Below are 25,765 nucleotides of genomic sequence, written 5' to 3' on the forward strand. Positions count from 1 at the left end.
CTTATTAAAGCACTCATGAACTCTGCAACAAACTTTTGCTATGTCTAAACACTTTAGAAAATATACAGACGGATTCATGACAGTCTTGCTTCACACCTACTTCCAACGTATGACCGACTGTGGAGGTTTGAATAACCTAGTTATTCTGGAAGTCAAAACATGCAAAGTGAAACACACTAATAATACTTAATCCTATATGGCCCCAAAACCTTTGAGTATAAATAAAATACCTTTTATTTAGTCACCATATTGATTACTCATTATTCATTGTATAATGTTTCGGATAATCAACTTGACACTTGAATTATAACAATAGTTGTCCCATGCACCAAGCATGCACACTATGTTTAGCTATGGTCCTTACTTTGTGAAATAGATCAATTGAAAAACACTACCAATGATTCTCACTTCACAATTCCTAATCCTTATTACAAGTGTAAGAATACCAAATTCTTGCAACTATCAGAATATGTTAGATTCTAACATTTTATGCAATGTTCCTTTTTGTAATATCACAACAAAAAAGTCACAAAGACTCTGCCAATGATATTACAAAGTGCTTGAAGTCTCACATTCAAAGTACATTCCTTTGAACATCCTTCTTGCATAAAAGTTTCTAATCTAGACAGATTCTTAATATCCAACTCCTATTTGTGGAAACATTCCATATTTGCCACACAACAACTCATTCTAAATAGAATCTTATATATTCATAATAATGTCGATATGATCCATCCAGTACTATACTTCCAACTACTCACAAGCAACAAATCCTTAGCGAACCTCAGATCGTCCTTTGACAGTTGTTTAATTATTTTAGTTAAATCCGATTTTGGTCCTTTTCCTTCTTAATGCCCTAGATATTTGGAAAAACAGAACGGTCGGATATTTTAGCATATGTAATCGATCCTATACCCAAAGGTATGGGACACGATTCATAATGTCTTACATAAAGACGTGATACTAGACCAGTCCTCTACTATAATATGTCTAATTGCCATGTTCTTACAATTTTGATTATGAAAAGGGATGCCGTAATCATAACCAAAATTTTGAGAATGCGATTATCCTTTCCATATATAGAATTTCCCTATGTTGAACCATTCCAACATAACATTCATATATATATTTGACTAAAATTTCACAATCTAAGCTTTTAGATTTGAAATGGAGTATAATATTCTCTCCCTTAATTATAGTAAAACAACTTTTCAACCCTTGCAACTTTGCAAATTGAAACTTTTGTTTTCTATAATTAACATTGCTGACTTGCAAATCATAATAATCATGCTCCCACTAGCATGATAATTATCTTCTTACCAGCATAACACTTATGCTCCCACTAGCTTTGACATGTATTCAGAAAACCGATGGACTTCTAGTAATCAATACTTATTGACTTCCAAAGTTCATTTTTATAATACTAAATGCTTCGATCAAACTTTATCTAAGCTTTTTAAACTCATACATCTTTCCTTAGATAGCTCATATGTGCGTCTAAACAATTCAGAACTTATGTTACTAAGTCCCAAATGTTCAGACTAATTGCCAAATCTCACAATTCGAACTATGAAGAGGGATGTCGTAATCATAATCGAATTTGAGAATGCAATTTTCACAAACGCTATCTCCTTAAAATCTTTCTTAGTGAAAGCATTTCCTAACAATTCATTTTCATGAACGGAGAGAAACCTTATGACACTTTAGATTTTATAGTGTATGTGTTCCTATCCATGTGAATTTGCCATAACCATAATCGTAAGACAAGGTTTGCGACAAATCCAAACTCATATGGACTGAACTTGTTCAATCTCGATTTCCTGCCTCATGGTAGCACGAATGCCCACCATGTCTTCCAAGTTGTTCAGCAACTCACCCCTTCATATCAATGTATTTTCCATTGATCAAGGTGCTTTATAGAAATATATGAAAATATCTATTGATCAAGGTGCTTTGCCTTTATGCATTCAAATGAGAACTCATAGAACTCACATGCATAATTAACTCAACTGGAATGGCACAGAAACAAGGACTATGTCAATACGATAGGTTATAAAAATCAAGTCGTGTGCTAGTGAGGATCGATAAGGTTTATTCTTGATTTGTTCTTGAAACCTTTCAAGATCATTAAAACTCCCACTGACTCCTTGACATATAAGATTCTCTTGTCAAGAAACATTCCTTGACAAAACAAATATTCAAGGGTTGGTGCGAATTTCTATCAAGACTAACACTTCACATAATCGGTTCTAGTTGGTCTTTGTCTTATCCAAGACATCTCAACTTACCAATTTCAAATGTACAAGAATAAGAAACTTTCCTATTCTACATTTGATAAGTGTTACAAATCTACTTAAGACGTGTCACTCAAGTCATTATCTTGGAGTATGACTCTAAGACTCGATATTGGAACAAAGTATGACTCACCTTTTGACTTAACCATTTCAACAATTCATGATTCCTCTTCTTAGTCATACAAATGCACTTAGAGGATCAATCGTGATATGGTTCTTAATCATTAAGACGATCATAAAACATGATACAAAAGTACTCTCCTATCTTTTCAGATTAGAGAAACTTTTATCTTTCTGCCTACTTGATTCTTCTTATTCGATCTGCTATTCATTGAAACTCTTTCAATCAACTCATAATTACACTTAATCTTATAAGTATAACCATATTTAATAAACTTTAGTAAATCATGACGAATAATTTTATCTCTCTTTGGGGTGGACTTGACCAGCGTACAACCAAGTGTACCTGATCCCCTAGTCCTTCACTTAACTCTTTGTCAAGGAATTAGTCTTAATTTCCAAATATGAAAGTTTTTCATTCATCATACAATACAGGTTGCATGATTCCAATTTTCTGTCCAATTGAAACTTGGGCGATGAGAAACTCTCCCTATTTGGTAAACCTTTGACACTACCACAAACAAAAAAATTCAAGAATCACATCCAATTCAACGTTGCTAAAAATAGAAATACACAAACATCAATTTTCACACATGCCATTGCAAGGATAAATAAATAAGATAAAACTCAAAATGTATTTTATTGCGGAAAACTTGTCCTTATAGTGCAATTCAAATGAAAACTATGCTATTACATATTCCTAAACAATCTATTCTAACTCCAAAGTAGTGCAATTCAAATGATTCAACAACAATAAGCAAATATGTGAGATCAATGAGGGTCACGTCATGCTCCATCATATAGTACTCTCTAACGAACTCACAATATGATTCGGGAAGCAACTGAAGAACCTAGTCAACAGCCAGCTCCTTGGAGACAACAACACCCAACATACCCAACCTGTCAATGTGTGACTTCATCTCTAAGACGTGTGCACACACATACTTTCCATCTTTGTGTTTACTTGCCAACAGGGCTTGAGTGAGCTTGAACTTTTCAAGCCTTCGAACTTGTGGGTTAGGGAGAACAATTGGAGGAGGTGGAGGAAGTAAGCATGATCTCTTGTTCCTCTCGATTGAATCATGGAACATCATCTTCAAAGGATTCAGGAAGACCATAGTTGTTTGACATCTAAAAAACGTGGAGAAAATTCAAGTTAGTTGATAAGAGTTCTTGATATAGCACCCAAATAAAATATCAAGGCTAGGATCCAACACAATACTCTACAACCTAGAAGAGGGATGTCGTAATCTAGTTGCAGAATATTTGAAGGTAGGTAAATGAAGATTTACCAATTTCCACCATGAAAAACAAAAAGGAAGTTTAAGTTTTAAATGAATTAAAACTCCTAGATCTTTTGAGATTCATTGAACTTTTCAATGGCATGTTTAATCTCGATTATGCCCTTCATGCTTGTGACTGGGATGCCGAGGATCACAAACAAGGTGTGAATAACCATGCAAATGTACTTGGTACCCTCATGTTACCATCACCTAATCAATGTGTCGGTTAGCCACACACGCTCCATTGATCTATGACAAGCATCGAGTTACCCCTCGCCACCAATGCCAATTCCAAATTAGTGTGCCAGTTAACCACACACGCTCCACTAACGTCTCGACAAGGTGCAAAGTGTAATTTCGTGGATTAACACCAAATTCACATTTTTCCTAAAGTAACTAAGATTTGGGAATTTATAAAAGGTATTTAGTTACTTTGTACTTCATTATACTTATAATGGAAGGTTTCGTCCTATCTTACCCGTTCGGCTAACGACCCTCCACTAGTCAAGAGTGCGGTGGGTGAGAGTGGACACCCAATGGCGGTCATTTTACAGGCCGCTTCCTTAAACACCCCTTATAGACCAGCTTCGTAAATGAGATCTACTAACGGTCATTTTACTCATACATATATAATATTAGACTTTTAATTTTATATACATATAGTACAGGGTGTATTTTACACTTTTAAAATACTAGGTGTTTTATTAATTTTCTCTTTTAATTAACTTAATAAAACCATAAGGGTGTAATTTGAACTATTCAAAACATCAAGGTTCTAAATCTAAGATTTCAAAAGTAAAACTATTTAATTAAATTTTAAATTACAAAACCAAGAGATACCTTTTTTGAAACATTTCAAATTACTAGGGTTTTAGAATTTAAATATTTCAAAATTAAACTTTTAATCAAAATTTAAATTCCAAAACTTGAGGGCAAGTTTTGAAACTTTTCAAAACATTAGGGTTTAACTATTTAGATTTCAAAATCTAAAACCTTTTAAGTTCAAGTTTAAACTATGAAATCTAAAGGGTGTAAATTGAAACTTTTCATACTTACTAGGTCAAATATTTGACTTATAATAATCCTATATTATCCATATTTAACTAAATCCATCAATTTTGATAAAGATAATCATTCCAAACATAAAAAATCGATTTTAGGCAATAAAAACGAGTTTTGGAAATTATCCTAAACAAAATCTCCTCAAAAATTTTGATTTTCTTGATCTTTGGCAGTTCACTATTGCATCTATTCAGTAGAAAACGACCTAGGCTTTGATACAACTGATGGGTTTTAAGCACTACATCAATCCTTAGGGATCACTTCACCACGTTTTTGGGGGCCTTAGGGGGTCCTTGAACTAGGAAACCCTAATATGACTGCTTAGGCCCTAAGCATCCCATGGACTCCCTCCTTAGAGGCCTTAGACGAATTCTTATGGGCTTCCCCATAGATTTTGTCCACTCCAACTCTATGAAGTCCATTAGCCCAATTATGCAACTATCAATGATTTGCATAACAGCCCCCTAAGTTTAATTAATCTCTTTTAGCCACAAAATTAATTCTTAATTAATTCTTGACTAATATTAATTAAACAATATGATTTCTCCTTTAATATATTATTCTAATAATATATTAATAAATCATAATTATTCCTCTCTCTCCTTAATTCATCCTACAAGTTGCTATGGTGAAGGCAACCCAAAAGGACCATGCTCATAATCGGGTCAAGTACATACTAAAATAGTTATGGACTTAGACACTAATCCAACAAGGTATTCATGCATATGAGTTATGTAGGTAGAAATGTACCGGTAATCCCAGCGGGGTCCCTTGTTGCTTCCTCATGTCCTGTTGTTAAAGCTTTTCCGACGTCTCTGGCATTTTTGTTTCTAGTATTTGGGCACTCCCTTTTGAAATGCCCCACCTCTCCATTTTTGTAGCAAGCTTGGCTTACTCCAACATTGGCGGCTTGAGTGGTTTATTGGCCCGGTGCCTTACAAAAATGGGCGGTGTGCCCCTTCCTATTGCAATTATTGCATTGCATCACTCGGAAGGCTCCATGGTGATTAAATTTGCACTTGTTGCATTGTGGAAGGTTTCCAGCATATGGTTTTGTCGGCACTGAGGCAGTAGAGATAGTGGTGGTATGGACTGTCATAGTTTGTTGTCTTTTGGCAGGTCCTTGAGTCGGACGACCCTTTTTCTTGTTCCAGAACTTTTGTTTCTTGGGTAGTACTCCTCCATTGTTGTGAGAGTTCTTAGGTTTGTAAATTGGGGTGTCCTTGCGGAACACACTCGTTGGTGTCTTTGGTTGTCACCATGTTTGGAATTGTCGGCGTCGTTCCCGTTTCCGTTTGTGTTGTTAGCGCTAAGTTGTGCCATGACGGCTGTCACGACGACTGTTACAGTGGCTTGAAATGTAGCAAGGTCCATTTGTAGAACTGGTGTTGCCCCAGTGTGTTGGTTACTTCCGTGTGATGGAATAATTCTTGTTGTATGGTATGAAACGAGTTTGAACGTAACTATGATCATTGCGAGTTGTATCCCATCTATATTTATATGTACATATAGATATCAGGCTTTGCTGTAAGATTCTAATATTTCGACCAACATCCTTGTGATGTACTTATGGTAATAAGTAGTAGTAGGTATTGTACAAATGTTAAGTTACCCAAAATAGCACATAGATGTCAAAACCTTAAGTTGGTTCGGGTTTCATGGGTTTTGGGAGGGAGTATCTCGCTTGATTTACTACTACTATGTAACGCCCTATTCTAGAATATTCATTTATGGAGTTCGGAGGCCAAGGCCAGAGGCATTTTAGTCCTTTATGAAATTTAGAGGTATTATTTGAGAAGGTTCCGGGCCGGGGCGTGTTGTTAGAAGCGTAGGGCTTCTCTCCACCTTTTCGTGGATATAAAGTTCACCAGAAACGGATTTAGAATGAAGGAGTTATGACACTTTGAAGATTTGGCAATAATGGCCCTTATGGAGAAAAGTTCGCATGGAAGGCCATGCATGCAAGTTTGGAACACGCGTGGGTACTCCCAGCGTAATGGGGCAACTTGGTCGCGGATGTTCAAGGCGTACGCCCAGCGTACGTGGAGGTACGCCCAGCGTACGCTAAAAGTTATGAAACCCTAATTTTTGGGTTGAGCACTATATAAAGGACATGTTGGCTTCAACCCTAGCCCCATTTCAGCCTCCCCAACCTCAGAAGAAACCCTAGAACGTCCCTACCCTCATTTTGTGAGATCTTGACCTTGGAGAACCCAGTTTTGGTGGTATAAAGCTTGGAAGAGAAAAGAAGAAGGTTGGCAAGGAGGAACCTTGGAAGCTAGAGCTTGTAGATCTGGGTTAAGTGCTTCATTTTGGACCTCTTCAAGGTAAAAAGTTTTGAGCTTGATGATTAATCTCTTAGATCTCCTTTAGTTCAAGTTTATGGAATTTTTGGTCCCAAGATTGGGTCTTTGAGACTTAAGCACGTTTCTAAGACCAGGGTTGCCTCCCTTAGAGTCATATGAGTCCCATAAGCAGTAAAGTTCCAACCTTTATGGTCCTATTAAGTTCATGCATGAGATCTAGTCCCCTTTATGGAAGTAGAAGATTATTTTGGGAGTTTGAGTTGGTTTGGGCCATATAAAGTCACCAAGTCAGTGACTTTATGGCTTAAGACATGGAATAAGGTTGGGATCTGAGTTTGTAGCTTCTGAATCGAGGTATTAAGCACTTAATAGAAAGTTGGCTTATCAGGGTATTACGCTGAGCGTACGTGCAGGTACACCCAGCGTACGCGTCGTCAAGCCTGTACGCTAAGCGTACATTGGAGTACGCCCCGCGTAATTCTGCCAGATGGGTTTTGAGCATTTGGGCCTTGGTGTGGGCTGTGTTTTGGACTATAGGTCCTTGGGCCTTAGTGGGCCATCAGGAGTCAGTGATTATGGGCCAATAGTGGGCTTGGGAAGCCTACCTAGTGTTGGACCTTTTTATATTATGTTTTGGGCCCTAGTTGTGGACCATTATGGGGTAGGGGTAAAATGGTCATTTTATCCTGAGAGTGACTATGATATTGGGCTAAGTGATATTATGATCTTGGTAGCTCGGGGAGCCGGAGAAGCAGCAATCGGGGAAGTTCCAGTTGGCTGCAGAGGGCTATCAGCAAAGTTCAACAGTACATGTGAGTTTCCCCTTTGTGTAAATGGGTCTAAGGCCACAATGCCGGCCCATGTAGATATGAGTAGGAAGACCCAGGGGTTAGCCCTAGGCACTGTATGCCAGTATGATATTTAGGACCAAGGTCCATTGATAGCGGGCGGGTGCCCAAGGAATGGTTTGCATAATAAAGTATACTTGTTGTATGTGTGATACTTGTATGTGCCTGGTAGGGAAGTGAGTGTGGGCGAGGTCTCGTATCTCACCAATAGCAGAGTGTGGACGGTGTTCCACATCTCATTAGCAGCAGAACAAGGGCGAGGCCCAAGTTAGGGAAATAGTGAGTGTGGGTTGGGCCCGTATCTCACTATCAGTAGGAGCGTGGACGGGGTTCCATGACTCATCAGTAGCAGGACAAGGGCGAGGCCCAAGATAGGCGAGGCCTCAGGACAGGTTCATTAGTATATGTTAGCTTATGTGCTGTGATATGTTTATGTGCTAGTATATCTTGGCGGGAGAGGCCCAGTGACAGGCGAGGCCTAAGTGAAACAGATTTGTATCCGAGCGGGGCTCGAAGCCAGGCGGGGCCTGGAGCGGCGGGGCCGTTGTAGCGGGCGAGGCCCGAGGTAGCGGGCGAGGCCCGAAATAGTGGGCATGGCCCAGTATATGTTGTATGTGTTTATGCAAGGTATGTGGTAGGTTGGGGAACTCACTAAGCTTCGTGCTTACGGTTTTCAGTTTTGGTTTCAGGTACTTCCGATAGCGGAGGGAAGAGCTCGGGGTGATCGCATGACACACACCATTGATTAGTTAGCCTGGGATGTTTTACTCTGATAATGAAATCATGTTTTGGAATTAATACTCTGAATTATGTTATGCCTTATGATATGTTTTTATAAACATGGTTTTTGTAATGATTTAAAGAAAAATTTTTGGTACGGATTTTTGGGATGTTACATAGTTGTGATGAAAGATGCAATAAGTCTACTACATAGTGTGAGTAGTATAGTCACTAACTCACTAGGCTATACTAGTCTATCATATACCAAAATGATACACAAGGTGCCCTGCAATCTCATACATCTAGCGAATGACTTCCTTCGTTCCTTGTTCCGTTATGACTGTCCTAATTTCAACTGCAAGGATTTGTCATCTTATGGCGGCTATCTCCTCCTCTATCCATCTGTTGGCTGCCGCGGTAGGGTAGTAGGGGTCTTTATGGAGAAATCTGGCCATGTCGTTTGTGCGAGAATGGAGGTACGTAACGAATATTATATTGATAATTTATAAGTTTTTACATTGTATTCAAATAATTGTTTGTTTAACTCCAAAAACATATGACAAAAATATAAGATGAGATATTGCTATGCTCCATCTTCACAAAACCTGTGTGGGTACCTTTCTACTGATTTCTTGAGAATATAAGTGGTTTTGAAAAAGTGTATGTAACATCCCAAAATCCAAGACCAAAAATTTCATTTTTGATTTAATAATTTATAAAATGGTTTACTGAAAACATTTTAACAACCTTGTTCCAAATATTGAAAACATTTTAATTTAAACTAATATCAGAGTCTAATCCCAAAGATCACATAATGCGGAATAATATGGGTGGATGCGCTGCGATCGTCCCGAGCTCCTTATCTGAAAACTAAAGGTACCTGAAACCAAAACTGTAAACCGTAAGCACGAAGCTTAGTGAGTTCCCCAGATACCACATACCATACATATCAACTGAGCCATACATAACTGTGAGCCATACGTATCAATCATATATCAAATAAGTTGCTATGTCGCCGCACATACTCTTGTCGTTATGCCACGGGCTACCACGTGGTCTTTCTTGCCAAGCCGGGGGCCACCCCTAGGTCTTACAGACAAATGCCAAGAGCCGCCTCCTGGTCTTCCATGCAAGTATCATTGTAACATCCAGAAATCAGGTATAACTATTTAATCCCTCTTTTTTCCAAGTTGTCAAAACTAGTCCATGAAGGGAAATGGTAGCAAATGAGTACGTTGGGTGTATTGAAGAGTACGCTGCGCGTACTCATGAGCGTGATCTTGACGCAGGTGCTACCCAGTACGCTGGGCGTACCATAGTGTACGTTGGGCGTACTGGGCTCAGTCATGAAACCCTAAATGAGACTTGTGCACTATAAAAGGAATGCTATGGCCACCATCCCAGCCACCATTTCCAGTGAGTGAAACTCTAAAGGAGCTAAACCTTCGTTCTAAACTTGTGTGTGTGTTTTTGAGCTTGAAAGTGTCTTTGTGTGCTTGTGAAGAAGAAGAGAAGGCTTTGAAGAGGAAGGATTGGAGTCCAAACTTTTAGATCTGAGCTTAACTGAGTGGGGAGCTTCTTACAAAGGTAAAAAGCTTCAAACTTTACCACTCTTTTGTTATGAACATCATATAGGAGCATTTTTAGGGTTTAAGTCCCAATGGTGGAGACTTTTTGAGCAAAGGAACTCCATGGACCTGGATCTACCCCATTTCAGTGTATTTTGTGTTGTAGATCCATAAAAATCCAATATTTGACGTTAAGATTAAGTCATGCATGAGATTAGGGCTTAATGGGGAAAGAGGATATGTGTTTAAAGTGATTGGTGACCTTTACAGCCATGCAAAGGCTTAAAGGTTTTGACTTTATGGCTTAGGAGACAGTAGAGTGCTTGGATCTGAGATATGAGCTTATGTCTTGATCTATTCAGACCAAAAATCATGAAAGTATGAAACTGGGCATTACGATGGGCGTAATCCCAGTACGCACTGCGTATGGGGTCGAGTACCCCGATTCTGGATGACCACGGAGTACGCCCCGCGTACAGAGCTGGTACGCGCAACGTAACTCCCTGCAATTGACTTTCGTTGACTTTTAGGGTTTGTTCAATGTGTGGACTTTTGGACCATTAAAGGGGTAAAATGTGTTGGATTAGGTGTCTAAGCCCATAACTATAATTGGTATGTACTTGAATTGATAGCAGCACAGTCCTTTTGGGTTGCCCTCAACCTAGCAACTGGACAAGGAAATTATGAAAGGAGAGATATTAATTTATAAGATTAATAAATTAATATATATATAAATGATTTATTAATATGTTAATGGATTAATATATTAATTAGAAATCATTATATTTAATTAATTGTTAGCCAGAAATTAATCAGAATTGATTTTGGGGTTAAAAGAATTAATTATAAGGTGCAGGGACTAGTTTGCAATTATCTAATAGTTGAGTGGAAGGCTCTAGAACCCCCTTGGAAGAGGGTGGACGAAATCTTTAGGGGAAACCCTAATAATTTCTTCCATAGGGGCTTGGATAAGGCCCTTGGGTTTGCTTAGGCCCTAAGCAAAGGATAACTAGGGTTTCCCTTAAACCCTAGATCCCTCAGCTATATAAGGAGCCTCCTAGTTCATGTTTTTGGTCACTCTTTCTTTTGAAGAAACCCTAAGGCCGAGATTTTGCATACTCCCTCTCCCCTCTCTCTTCTACTTTCCTTCTTGCTAGTTTGGGTGTGATTCCATTAGAGGCATTACACTTGTGGTGCTAAAGCTTCCAAGAAGATCAAGATCAAGATCAAGGGAATATCAATTGTTTGCTGTAACAATTGAAAGGTATGTAAACCCTAAACCCTAGTTTGTTAATTTCGAAATTAGCCTCTCTCCTCTAGGGTTCTTATTTTGCAATTCAAAGTTGTATGTTCAATAGTTAAAACATAGATCCAAAGTAGGTTGCATGTGAACTTAGGAATTGTTTCTAGTTTATTTGTTTTACCTAAAACCCATCAGTGGTATCAGAGCCATTGTTGTTTTAAATTGAATTGCTACAATTGTTGAATTGCAAATTAGGGTTTATAGCTATTAAACCCTAAAGGCCAATTTTTCGATTTCTAGGGTTTTGGATCAAAGGGTTTTTTCGAAAACCCTAGCCTCCAAAGAACCCTAATCGAAATTAGGGTTAGGGTTTTGAAAACCCTAGCCTCCTCCCTTGTGAATTTCGAAATATGCTAAGAGGATAACTAGGGTTTCTTGTTTTTGGATAATTGTTACTTAATTAGATTAATTGGATAATTATCCTTACCCTATTTTTTGAAATTAGAGGGATAAGGATTAGGATTAAATTAATTGATTAATTTAATTAGATAATCCTTACAAGATTTAATAATTTGATTAATAGTTAATTAATAGATAAATATTAAATCTAGTTAATTGGTTTATTTAAATTTGAATTTAACAGCTTAAATTTCGAAATTTATATAAACCCTTGAAGTTTTAAAAAGTTTTAAAACACACCTTATATATATATTATAATTAAAGGTTTAATATTATATGTATAAGAATATGGTCAGTGAAATCGCTAGTATGCCTCATTCACGAAGCTAATCTATAAGGGGGGTATAAGGAAACTGCCTATAAAATGGTAGTTGAATGGGTGTCCACTCTCACCCACCGCTTCCTTGATTAGTGGAGGGTCGTTAGCAGAACGGATTTTATAGGACAACTACTTCTCATTAAAAGTATAATGATATTAAAAGTACTAGAACATTATTTTCAAAAATCCCAACTCTAGTTACTTTAGGAAAAATGTGAAAAGTATGCTAATCCATGAAATTGCACATTATGCTTTATTGGTCGTTAGTGTAGCGTGTGTGGTTAACCAGCACACTAAAAGGCACTAATAAAGAGTAGTAATGGGTATCTCATAATTGTCATTTTGATGGAGCGTGTGTGGTTTACCAGCACATCAATAGTTAATGATAAAGACAATGAGGTTACCAAGCACATTTGCATGGTTATTCACATCTTGTTTGTGATCCTCGGCATCCCAGTCACAAATAGAAGAGCATAATCTGAGATTAAAACATGCCATTGAATAGTTTCAATGTATCTCAAAAGAATTAGGAATTTCACTTCGTTTGTTTCGTCTAATGGTGGAATTGGTGAATCGTCATTCACCTACCTTTATGAAATTTGCACTTGGATCTCGGCATCCCATTTCTGAGTTGTGAATCTTCATAGTTGGATCCTAACCTTGATATTATATCTTTGGGTTATTTTATTAAGGTATCTTGAAATCTAACTAAAACTTTTTTTCAGATGTCTACTCCTGGAAACACTTCTGCTTCGTCCTCCTCCAACCAAAACTTTTCTTTGCTCAATATCTGCTCCAAAGTCGTTATGGATGGCTTAAACTATAACGATTGGATGCGCAACATCAAGATGGCTCTTCGTTTCGAGAACAAAGAATATGTTCTTGAAAAGGAGCTCAAAGAGCTTGATGAGAATGAAGCTACTCCTGAAGATCTTGCTGCCTACAAGAAACATTACGATGATGCTACCAAAGTGGCATGCATCATGGTGGCAACTATGTCCCCAGAATTGCAGAGGTACTATGAGGACTACTGGCCTTTCAAGATGAACAAGGACCTTATGGAAAAGTACCATAAGCGAGCTCGTCAAGAAAAGTTTGAAGTAGTCAAGTCACTCATGGCTTGCAAGATGAAGGATGGGGAGTCGGTAGTGTCACATGTGCAAAGAATGCAATGCTACATAGAGCGTTTGGTCAAGCTCAATATTCACTTTGATGAGGAATTGGCCATTGACATGGTCTTGAACTCACTTCCTGAATGTTATGGTCAGTTTATTCTAACTTACCATTTGAACAATACTGAGCAGACCTTGGCCCAATTGCACAACTTGTTGCAGACAGCTGAGGCAGGGATGAAGGGTAAAAGTATACCCTCAACACCTACGAGTGCCCCTGTTTTGGCTATTGGACAGGGAAAGGGGAAAAAGAGGAAAGGTCCTCCCAAGCAAAACTGGAAGAGCAAGGCTCAAGCTGGATCATCTAGTAATGGCCCAAAGGCTAAGCCCAATGGTTCCACTCCCCATGTTTCTGATCCAAAAGAGGCAGTTTGCTTTTACTGCAACCAAAAGGGGCATTGGAAGAGATCTTGCCCACAATATCTGCAAGATATCAAGGATGGCAAAGTGAAGCCATCTTCGGCAGGTATTTACACTATTTCTGCTAATAACTCATTATCTTCTCGTTCATGGGTCCTTGATACAGGATGTGGTTTTCATATCTGTTCTGATTTGCAGGGTCTAAAGGAAAGTGAGGAGATAGAGCGAGGAAGGATAAACCTGATCATGGGAAACAGAAAGTCTTCACCAGTAACCAAGATCGGAGTTTATCAGCTTCTGCTTAGTAATGATGTTAGATTAGATTTAATAAATTGTTGCTATTCGTCTGAGATGACGAGAAACATTATTTCATTTCATGCATTGTTCAGACAAGGTTTTACATATTCTTTTAATGATTTGAATGGTTCAATTTCTGTTTATAAGAATGGTGTTTTTATGTTTGAAGCTTTGCCTTGTAATGGTGTGTATGAAACAGTGACTTGTGTTGATAGCCTAGGAAATAGTGTACTTAATATTGACTTGTCTAATAGTGTAGACAAGGCATGCTTATGGCATTGTCGTCTTGGACACATTAACAAGAAACGCATAGCCCAACTCCAAAAGGATGGAGTGTTGGAATCATTTGACCTAAAGTCAGATGATATGTGTGAATCTTGTCTTTTGGGAAAGATGACAAAATCACCATTCACAGGGTCTTGTGAAAGAGGTGAAGGTCTGTTGGATCTCATACACACGGATGTGTGTGGGCCCTTCAGATCAACTACAAGAGATGCTAATCGATTCTATGTGACTTTCACTGACGATTATAGCAGATATGGATATATCTACTTGATCAAGCATAAGTCAGAAACTTTTGAAAAGTTCAAAGAGTTTAAGCATGAAGTCGAAAATCAATTAGGCAGAAAGATAAAGATACTTAGATCCGATAGAGGCGGGGAGTATCTTAGTATCGAGTTTAACGACTATCTGAAAGAATGTGGGATAGTCTCACAATTGACTCCTCCTAGGACACCACAGTTAAATGGTGTAGCTGAGAGGCATAATCGAACCTTGTTAGACATGGTTCATTCTATGATGAGTCGGGCTTCGCTTCCCATTCACTTCTGGGGGTATGCCTTAGAGACAGCCGCCCACATCCTCAATCTTGTCCCTACAAAGAAGGTTGCCAAAACACCTCACGAAATGTGGACAGGGAAAGTTCCCTCGTTAGCACACATTAAAGTCTGGGGTTGTGAAGCTTTCGTAATACGAGAGACTCACGACAAGCTAGCAGCTAGAAGTGAGAAATGTGTTTTCATTGGTTACCCAAAGCAGTCTTTTGGATATTTGTTCTACAGGCCTAGTGAGAACGTGGTCTTTGTAGCACGAAGAGGAGTCTTTCTTGAAAGAGAGCTCATATTCAAAGAGGACAGTGGGAGCACTATTGACCTTGAAGAAATTCAAGAGTCAGCCAATGAAGGAACCTTAGATGACACTAGCACTCAACCAGAGGAAACAGTTCCTGTTGAACCAATCGATAACTCATTACCTCTTAGAAGATCCACTAGGGTGAGTGTGCCACCTGATTTGTATGGTTTTCATATTACTTCAGATGGTAACACATTCATAAGTGACAGAACACTGGTAAACTTAGATGAACCAGTCACTTATAAGGAAGCAATGGCAGGCCCAGAGGCTTCCAAGTGGAAAGAGGCAATGGACAGCGAGATTAAGTCCATGTATGACAACCAATTTTGGAATTTGGTTGATAGTGCACCAGGTCGTAAGACAGTTGGGTGCAAATGGATCTTCAAGAAGAAGACATACATGGATGGAAATGTGCACACATTCAAGGCTCGACTGGTTGCAAAAGGTTTCACTCAAACCCCAGGGGTTGACTATGATGAGACCTTCTCGCCAGTGGCTAAGATTAAATCTATTAGGATATTGCTCGCCATAGCTGCCTTTCATGATTATGAAATCTGGCAGATGGATGTCAAAACTGCTTTCCTTAATGGGAAGTTGGCTGAAGATGTTTACATGAGTCAGCCAGAGGGTTTTGTTGATGTAAAGTTCCCCAATAGAGTGTGCAAGCTTGAGAAATCCATTTATGGATTGAAACAAGCATCTCGCAGTTGGAATCTTTGCTTCCATGAGAAAGTCAAAGAATTTGGTTTCTTTAGAAGTGAAGATGAGTTCTGTGTGTATATCAAGGCTAGTGGGAGTATAGTAACTTTTCTGGTGTTGTATTACTCATTGGTAACGACGTTCCAACCTTGAAAGAAGTTAAGTCTTGGCTTGGAAAGTGTTTTGCCATGAAAGGCCTTGGAGAAGATGCCTATATTCTTGGGATTAGAATATTGAGAGATAGAAAGAAGAGACTAATTGGACTTAGTCAGAGCACATACTTGGATAAGGTACTAAAGAGGTTTAGTATGGAAAATTCCAAGAAGGGAGAGCTACCTATCCAGAGCAATACCAAATTGAGTAAGACTCAATGCCCGAGTACAGATGTTGAAATAGATGACATGAGTCGTGTACCTTATGCTTCCGCTGTCGGATCGATCATGTACGCTATGACATGTACTCGCCCTGATGTGGCATTTGCTTTGAGCATGGTCAGTCGCTATCAGGGAAACCCAGGTAGAGCTCATTGGATAGCAGTTAAGAATATACTCAAGTATTTACGAAGGACAAAGGACATGGTTCTTGTGCTTGGTGGCAGTGATACTTTGAGAGTAGATGGTTACAGTGATGCCAGCTTTCAGACGGATAGAGATAACTTCCATTCTCAGTCGGGTTGGGTATTTTTACTGAATGGAGGAGCAGTTACTTGGAAGAGTTCCAAGCAAAATATGGTGGCTGATTCTACTTGTGAATCAGAGTACATAGCAGCAAGTGAAGCGTCGAAAGAAGCAGCTTGGTTGAGGAACTTCATCGGGGATCTCGGAGTTGTTCCAACCATCCAGGAGCCTATGGAACTGTTCTGCGATAATGAAGGAGCGGTTGCCTTGACAAAGGAACCGAGAGATCATGGTAAGACCAGACATATCGACAGAAAGTACCATTTCATCAGACATAGAGTAGAAGAAGGCCATCTTATAGTAAAGAGGGTGTCATCTGAAGATAACCCAGCAGATCCTCTCACAAAGGGTCTGAGTAGGGCTAAGCATATTCAGCATGCTCGAAGCATAGGACTGAAAGATGATATTAGTTTTAGTAGTTAGATTAGTTTTTGAAACTTGTAACAAAGTAAATGTAATTGACTTTTGGTGATTAAATAATAAAGTATTATTTATAAGTTTGGCTACTACCTTTTGTCAATTGTTTATCATTGTGTTTCATTTTTGCATGTTTTACTTCCTGAATAATGAGATTATTCAAACTCCACAGTCGCTCGTACTCTTGGAAGTAAGTAGTGAATTAAGACTGTCATGAATTGGATTGCTGATTGTCTAAGGATAGACATGGCAATAGAATTGCTGCAATGTTCATGAGTACTCAGAAATTGAGATTTGAGTATTGGATAAACCCTCGCTCAGAGTATCACTTCATGGAATTCATCACGAGTAATACTGAGACGATAATATCTTATAATCTTGAAACGAAGATATATGAGTTGTAATTTACAAAGTCGGTAATACATTGGTGATACGAAACCGCATTAGTAACTTGGTGTTATAAAACGTATTATCATGTATAATTTGATGAGTAAAAGATACAAGCATATGAGTCAACGTTTATTCGTTCCTTTTGCCCTAACAGGAAAAGCGATATATGTGGGCCCCTCGATGATTTGGTGTTGACTTATGTGCTGGGCCCAGCCAGGACTAAATTGATGTGTTCAATTAGAAGTCCTACATCATCACAAATCAGGAATCGGGAAACATAGATTCTGGACAAAGAGATTGATTACATTCCATGTCTTATGTCTAGGGATATCTAGCAGAATGAAGGATTATATGATCACTTATCTTAGGACACGTAACTGACTGGATCAGAGTTCGGCAGCAGCTTTTGGAAGCTACAATTTGCTGGTCAAATTTAGAAGGCATACTAGCAATTATAGTTACAGACTTATCCAAGTGGGAGACTGTTGGATTAGGTGTCTAAGCCCATAACTATAATTGGTATGTACTTGAATTGATAGCAGCACAGTCCTTTTGGGTTGCCCTCAACCTAGCAACTGGACAAGGAAATTATGAAAGGAGAGATATTAATTTATAAGATTAATAAATTAATATATATATAAATGATTTATTAATATGTTAATGGATTAATATATTAATTAGAAATCATTATATTTAATTAATTGTTAGCCAGAAATTAATCAGAATTGATTTTGGGGTTAAAAGAATTAATTATAAGGTGCAGGGACTAGTTTGCAATTATCTAATAGTTGAGTGGAAGGCTCTAGAACCCCCTTGGAAGAGGGTGGACGAAATCTTTAGGGGAAACCCTAATAATTTCGTCCATAGGGGCTTGGATAAGGCCCTTGGGTTTGCTTAGGCCCTAAGCAAAGGATAACTAGGGTTTCCCTTAAACCCTAGATCCCTCAGCTATATAAGGAGCCTCCTGGTTCATGTTTTTGGTCACTCTTTCTTTTGAAGAAACCCTAAGGCCGAGATTTTGCATACTCCCTCTCCCCTCTCTCTTCTACTTTCCTTCTTGCTAGTTTGGGTGTGATTCCATTAGAGGCATTACACTTGTGGTGCTAAAGCTTCCAAGAAGATCAAGATCAAGATCAAGGGAATATCAATTGTTTGCTGTAACAATTGAAAGGTATGTAAACCCTAAACCCTAGTTTGTTAATTTCGAAATTAGCCTCTCTCCTCTAGGGTTCTTATTTTGCAATTCAAAGTTGTATGTTCAATAGTTAAAACATAGATCCAAAGTAGGTTGCATGTGAACTTAGGAATTGTTTCTAGTTTATTTGTTTTACCTAAAACCCATCAAAATGGTCTTTTAGCCTTCTGAAAGAACATAGGGAGGGATTGGTCTAGCCTTGAGAGCCATTTTTTATTTAAGATAATTACTTTATGTAATTAGGCGGGGGCTAGGTCATTGTTTCGAGTTCGGGGATTCGAGCACGTGAGTTACTAGACATCATACGAGGTGAGTCTTCTCACTATACCTTACCTAGGGTGGTAATTATGTATGACCGGAAGGTCTTATGTGCTATGACGAGTATGTGTTATATGTTTCTATGTGATATGTATATGTTATGTATGTTATGAGTAGTATAGTATGGACCGGAAGGTCAATAGGGTATGGATCGGAAGGTCAGCCGTGGAGGGACCGGAAGGTCAATATGGTATGGACCGGAAGGTCAACGGAGTAGGACCGGAAGGTCTACTTAGATTATGGGACCGAAAGGCCCCTGAGACACATTGACCGGAAGGTCTCGTAGAGCTATAGGCTCGAGTGGCTTATGTGATGTATGTGGTATTTTGGGGAACTCACTAAGCATTTATGCTTACCGTGTTATGTGATTTGTGTTTCAGGTACTAGCGAGGATCGCGGGAAGGCGCCGACATGATTTGTACACACTGACAAAGGATTTTGTATTTGAGATTTTTGGATATGTTTTATCGTGATAACATTTGATACACTTGAGTTTTGAGATGTTTTATATGAGATATGTTATGTTTGAAAAATGAAAAAAATTGGTTTGAATTTCCATGACGTTACAATCACAAAGACAACTAGCATACGTACTACTTTACTTAGCTAATGTGCATATAGTGTGCCAGGAGCCACCTCCTGGTCTTTCATACATACTGCCTAGGGCTAACCCCTGGGTCTTCCTACCATACATAATAGCATACTGTGTGCCAGGAGCCGCCTCCTGGTCTTTCATGCATAATGCCTAGGGCTAACCCCTAGATCTTCCTACCATACATAAACTAAATGGGTCGGCATTGGTTCCTTATACCCATACAAACAGTAAGGAGACTCACCTTGCACTGCTGAAGTCATGCAGATAATCCTCTAGCTGCTAACTGGCAATTCCCCGAACTGCTGATCCTTCGGCTCGCCAAGCTATCAGTACCAAAATAACACTTAATCCAAAATACCCTCAAGAGTCAAACCAGGTCAACCTTGGGTCAAAGTCAAAGTTAACGGTCAAAGTCAACGCTCCGAGTTGATTCAACTCGCCGAGTTCTATGCTACTCATACTCGTGATAAACCGAGTCAACTCATCGAGTCATCCTCAGACTCGCCGAGTTCTACCTGGCACAGAATCGGGACAAATCGACTTAATCCTCTGGACTCGCCGAATTCCCTTGTCTGTTTGGGCCATCTTAACAGATTAAGCCTCAACACTCCAAATCCAAACTCCATACTACTTCCACACACTGTAAATTCCCCTTTAAGGGTAAAGTTTCCAACTTTACCCGCTAATAATCCTCCTTAGTGGGTTTAGCTAAAACCCTAGTTTATTAAGACATAGATCTTTGTCCATAAGCCTTATTACTCAAACCCAAAGCATGAAAATCCAGATCTAGGCCCTAGGCACCTAAAGAACACATAAAGTCTCAGACTTTACTTCCATGCATGGCCTTTTGGGGATTAAAAGGCGATAATAATGTCCTTAAGGCTTGCATGGGGCTCCAATGGCATAAAGTTTGCACCTTAATGCCTTAACAACCCTTAATGGTTCCAGATCTGGAAGGTAAACCACTTGGGACGTCCATGCCCAAAAGATTGAGATTCTTGAACCAAAACCCTCAAAAAGATGAACTAAAGAGATCTAATGAACTAATAGTCAAGCTAGAGACTTGATTACCAAAAAGTGCTGAGGATAGAAGGAAATCTCTGGATCTACTATCTTCTCCTTGAACCTTCTAGCTCCTTCTTCTTCTTCCAGCTTCAAGAACACACAAAATCACTCAAGAATGGCTCACACACTCACAAAATGCTCTAGGGTTTTGTGGACTAGGGTTTAGGACATGGAGGCTAGAAATGAGGCTGAAAGGTGGGGATAAGGATGCCTAAATAGGGTACAAAAGCCCGAATTTAGGGTTTCCCAAACCCATACCAACTCGTCGAGTTGGTCCTTCCAACTCGTCGAGTAGGTCCTTCCACCCACGTCCCAAATATGCTCCTACTCGTCGAGTTGTCCTCCCTGGACTCAACGAGTTGCCTTTTGATTTGGTTTTTTTCTTTTCTTAATTGGCTTTCTGAATTCTGGGTGTTACAGTGTCAACATTTAAGTTGGTGAGTTCATAAGCATTTTGTATGCGAAAGATGTGCCATTGTTCATTGAAAATGATAGTGTTTTCTACCAGAAAATCCAATATTTTCTTTTAAAGTGAATTGTAGTCTTAAATACCCTAAGACTAAAAGTGTTGTACTCTGAAGTAGTATAATGTAGTTGTATATCTTTATAAAACCATTTGAATGCATGTTTCTAGAAATGTAACCTGTATTATACTGGAAAATAGTGTAATGTAGTTTTATCTAAATAAAACCATTTGAAGGTATGTATGTATTTGTAAACACAACGTATTGTTAATACCCCTTGTGAGTTATTATAACCATGCTAATGACCTAGATGGCATGTACGATGTTCTTCAGACGTCGGAATGGTATGACATTTGTCACCCCAGACTTGCCAGTTCAACTGTAGCTAATAGTTTAGGTGCGGGATTGTCAGTCCCATATAGATATATACACAAGTGTCTCATCAGTCACACTCTCTTACAGGAGATTCTAGTTATAATACAAGAACTTTAGTATGTACTTTGGTAAGTACGGTGAAGGAATGTCTCACAAAGCCATATTGATGGTTTACGTATAGTGTAATGAAAACTCCTTCTCTTGTAAATGTATATATTATCCTTTTATAGTGTTTACCTAGTGTAAAATAATTATACTTTTACACAATTATTTCTTTGTCACCAAAAGGGTAAAATAGTGTGAATGTTCCATAAACTATACTTGTTATAGTTTTGATATGTGCATATTTAGCTATATATTTAGTATAAATTTTCATTATTTATTAGCTAATTATTTACATATTATGGACAAAAGGTACTTAATAGTGTTCAAATTGTATTTTCAGTTCAAAAGAGAAGCTCGGAGGTAAAAGGAAGCATGAGATACAATCGAAAGCTCGGGAACTGAAGAAAGAAGAAAATTGCTAAATCCTGAAGCGACTCGGCGAGTAATGACGTCTACTCGACGAGTACATACGAAGATTTGCGAAGCAATACGTAAAGTCCTTGCCGTATACGGACTCTTCAAGGGGACTCGATGAGTCGGTTGTCTACTCGACGAGTAGCCCATGTTTTGAGAAATCTATAAAAAGAAGCAACACACCCGAATGGAGGCTCTCTCTGGCTTTTGGGGAGATTACTTGCCGACTAAGGAGACTGCTGGAGATCTGAAAAACGTAAGAAGAACCCTAATCCTCAATTCTAAGAAGATTAAGGCAACTTAGGTTTAATTTTCCACTTTACCTTTGAATAGAACTATGTTAAGTTCGTTTGAATTCGTTTTTGAGTTTGTTTTACTGCAATTATAAACTAAAACCTTTATCTTCTGTTTAGGGTAGATGATTTTGTGAATATGGATTGATTTTATGGTTAGAGTTAATTTTAATTGGTGATATTGTTTTGTTAAGCTTGTTAAAGAACCTTATATATTAATAACAACTATTTTATGTTAATAAATCAGTAATTAAGTTGTATGAACATCTCTTAGTTATCAATTTCATATGATTTATGTGACCACATAGTTATATGTCTAGGAATAATAAATGTGAAACTAGAATTAACTAGAAGATAGGTAAGTTAATACGTGAGCTTGTGTGATACACCATCAACAAGAGGTTAATTGAATCACCAATTCAATTAACCATTACAAGTCTTACTTAACCCGAATTAATTAACTAGGGAACTTATTAATTTAGACAAGTGGCCACTACTTGAATTAATCTGTTTTCTAAGGATTAGCAATAACGAACGTGAACCTAATCATCCCAATCGGTAGCCAATGAAAAGTTAATCCGATATATTTACCATAAAATCAACCATAGGATCAATTGATTCGAACCTAAACAGAAGTCCTTTTTATCATTGAATTTAGTTGCAATTTAATTGTTTAGTTGTTAGTTGCTTAATTAAGTGTTAGTTAAGTTTTAGTTAAGTTTCTAGTCTTGTAAAACTAGAGAAACCCCATCTATTTTAGTATTTGTTTTAGATAATATTAGTAATTAGTTTAATTTCCGTTCCTTGAGTTCGATACACTACTTATTTAACTATACCACAATTGATAGTTCCACTGCCTTTGTGTGTTAAATTTACATTTGAAAAGTAGGATTAAAACTAGTTGGTTTCACACACATCAAGTTTTTGGCGCCGTTGCTGGGGAACGGTTCAAAAAAATTAACACTAATTTCTAGTTTTATCGATCCTTCGTGTGAGAATTATCTTGCACAAAGTTATTTTTTTAGTAAATTAGTCATTAGTTTAAGTTTTAGTAGTTTCCTGTTTTTAGGAATTTTATTAAAAAAAAAATTGTTTTCGCCTTGAACTCGCCAAGTGCAGTCGAAGCTACTCGACGAGTCCATCGCAGAAACTCAGTTTCGTTTTTATTTTATATTTGTTCTTTTTACGCGTGTTCCTGTTTTATTTGCAGTTCGTTTATGACCAGAGGAGGCGGTACACCTTTGGTTCCACCACTTGAAGACCCGGAAGCTACTTTGAAGAAAAACAAAGGCAAAACCATAGGAGAAACCGCAACATCGAAGAATTCTCCTTCAAAGAATCTTAAGTGTGTTTTTAGTAAGAAAAAGAACAAGAAAGCAGGTGAGTCCAACAGCCAAAAGAGTGAAGGAAGTAACCTTGGAACTCTTGGAGATGATACATTTCACGAAGAAGCCGAATTTGAGTACGATTACGAATCCAAATCCGAAGAAGAAAGCGACTTTGAAGGCGAATTAGCTAACCCTATGGCTAACATCGATGAAGTTCCCATGGGCGAATGGAAGAAGAGGATACGTAATGATATCGGACCGGGACTAGTGCATCCCATCATCCCGCGACTGCCACTTTCGAGCTAAAGGGCCACATACTTGCTCAATTTAAGGAAATTCCCTTTTACAGGAAAGATCACGAAGACGCTTACAAGCACTTGGACGAAGTCAACGATGTTGCCGACTACTTCAACGTTCCAAATGTACCTCATGAAACCGTTTTGCTTCGCATGCTTCCCGTCACATTCAAAGGAGCTGCGAAGGATTGGTTGAAATCACTCCCTCCCGGATCCATCACCACATGGGCTAAGATGAAAGAAGAATTTATTGATCAATTTTGCCCTCCCTCAAAAATAGCCAAGTTGAAGAAAGCCATAACTAATTTTGAACAACAAGCTGGAGAAACCCTTTATGAGGCTTGGGAGAGATACAAGGGACTACTAAGGAATTGCCCACATCATGATCTTAATAGCCAACAAGAAGTCTCCATTTCCTATGATGGAGTGAATGTGACCACAAGGCAACTCCTTGATTCGCAAGGACCTCTCACAAAGAAACCACCCCCGGAAATCAAAGAACTAATTGAAGACTTCTCTAAGCACTCTAGAGAATATCATAACCCAAGGAATGAACTGAGTCGGGGGGCGGTGAACTCAGTTAATGATAACATGGCAGCAATGATGGCTAAACTAGAAAGTTTGGATCGAAGAATGACTAAGATGGACCAATCCATTCATGCCATTAGGGTCGGTTGTGAGAATTGTAAAGGGCCTCATCTCACTAAAGATTGTGATCTTGACGAGAACGGGAACCGGAGGGTGCAAGTGTGTTATTCAAGTGGTGATAGGTATGATGACAATTGGTGGAAACCCAAGAAGGATTGGATTCCTTATGATGAGTACAAAAAGGCAAAAGAGGAGAAATTTAAGCAAAAATAAAGGGGCTATTATCAAAAAGAGGAACCGGTGCTGGAGAAGAAAGCTGACTTGGAAGATATGTTCACAAGATTTGTAACCGCGTCTGAGAAGAGGCATAATGATACAGATGTTGAAATGAAAGAGCAACGAAATATGCTTAGAGAACATCAAGCTATGATGAAGGATCAGCAGAATATGCTTAGGAATCAGTAAACATCTATTCATAACATTGAAAAACAGTTAGGTCAGCTTGCACAACAAATCAACCAAAGATCACCCGGTGAACTTCCTGGCAATACCGAGCAAAATCCAAGAATGGCGCATGTGAATGCAATAACAATAGATTCTGAGCCAATTTACACTCCTCTGACCTCTATCCAGAAGAATCCCAACAAGGTGCGAACAGAAGAAGTAAGTAGCTGGAAGTCGAGTAAACCCGACTCGACTCGCCGAGTCGCTAACATGGACTCGTCGAGTCGACAACCTGATGACAACAACTGCTCTCTTTTGAAGCCTTACCGACCCTCTTTGCCATTTTCGAGCCGAGCCATACATGATGAGCAGATTCAAGAATATAGGTGGTTTATGGAGCACATAAAGGCACTCCAAGTAAATATTCCATTTGTTGAAACGATATTACAAACACCGAAATATGGTAGTTTACTTAAAAACCTCTTTACCACTAAAAGAAATATAGAAGAAGTTGCTGAAATAGTGCTGAATGAACTGCCAGAAAAGAGGGGCGATCCGGGGAGCATCACCGTACCTTGCCAATTTGGGAACATAATGACAACACGAGCATTGACGGATTCAGGTGCAATTATTAATATTATGCCATATTACTTCTTCCAAAAGTTAAACCTTCCGGTCCCAAAGCCAATTCCAATGAAGATTCATCTAGCCGACAAATCGATAGTACATCGAATGGGAGTATGTGAAGATCTCCTTATCAAAATTGATAAGTTAGTATTTCCGGTTGACTTCATAATATTAGACATGGAGGAGAACTTTCAAGTACCAATCATTCTTGGGCGACCATTCTTGAATACCGCTTGTGCCTTGGTAGACATGCGTAAATATACGCTAACATTAAGGGTGGTAGATGATTCGGT

General features: G+C 38.6%; 1 non-coding gene across 1 annotated transcript; it reads right to left on the reverse strand.

Annotated features, from left to right (window-relative positions):
* Positions 1-24,095: 24,095 nt before the first annotated feature.
* Positions 24,096-24,202, reverse strand: LOC145161923 (small nucleolar RNA R71). Its single transcript, XR_013738780.1, has one exon. It is a non-coding gene; the product is annotated as a small nucleolar RNA R71 (small nucleolar RNA).
* Positions 24,203-25,765: the final 1,563 nt, after the last annotated feature.

The sequence above is a fragment of the Lactuca virosa genome, chromosome 2 (genome assembly GCF_052849685.1).
Source record: "Lactuca virosa cultivar CGN04683 chromosome 2, Lactuca_virosa_CGN04683_v6, whole genome shotgun sequence".
In the NCBI taxonomy this organism is placed as follows: Eukaryota; Viridiplantae; Streptophyta; class Magnoliopsida; order Asterales; family Asteraceae; genus Lactuca; species Lactuca virosa.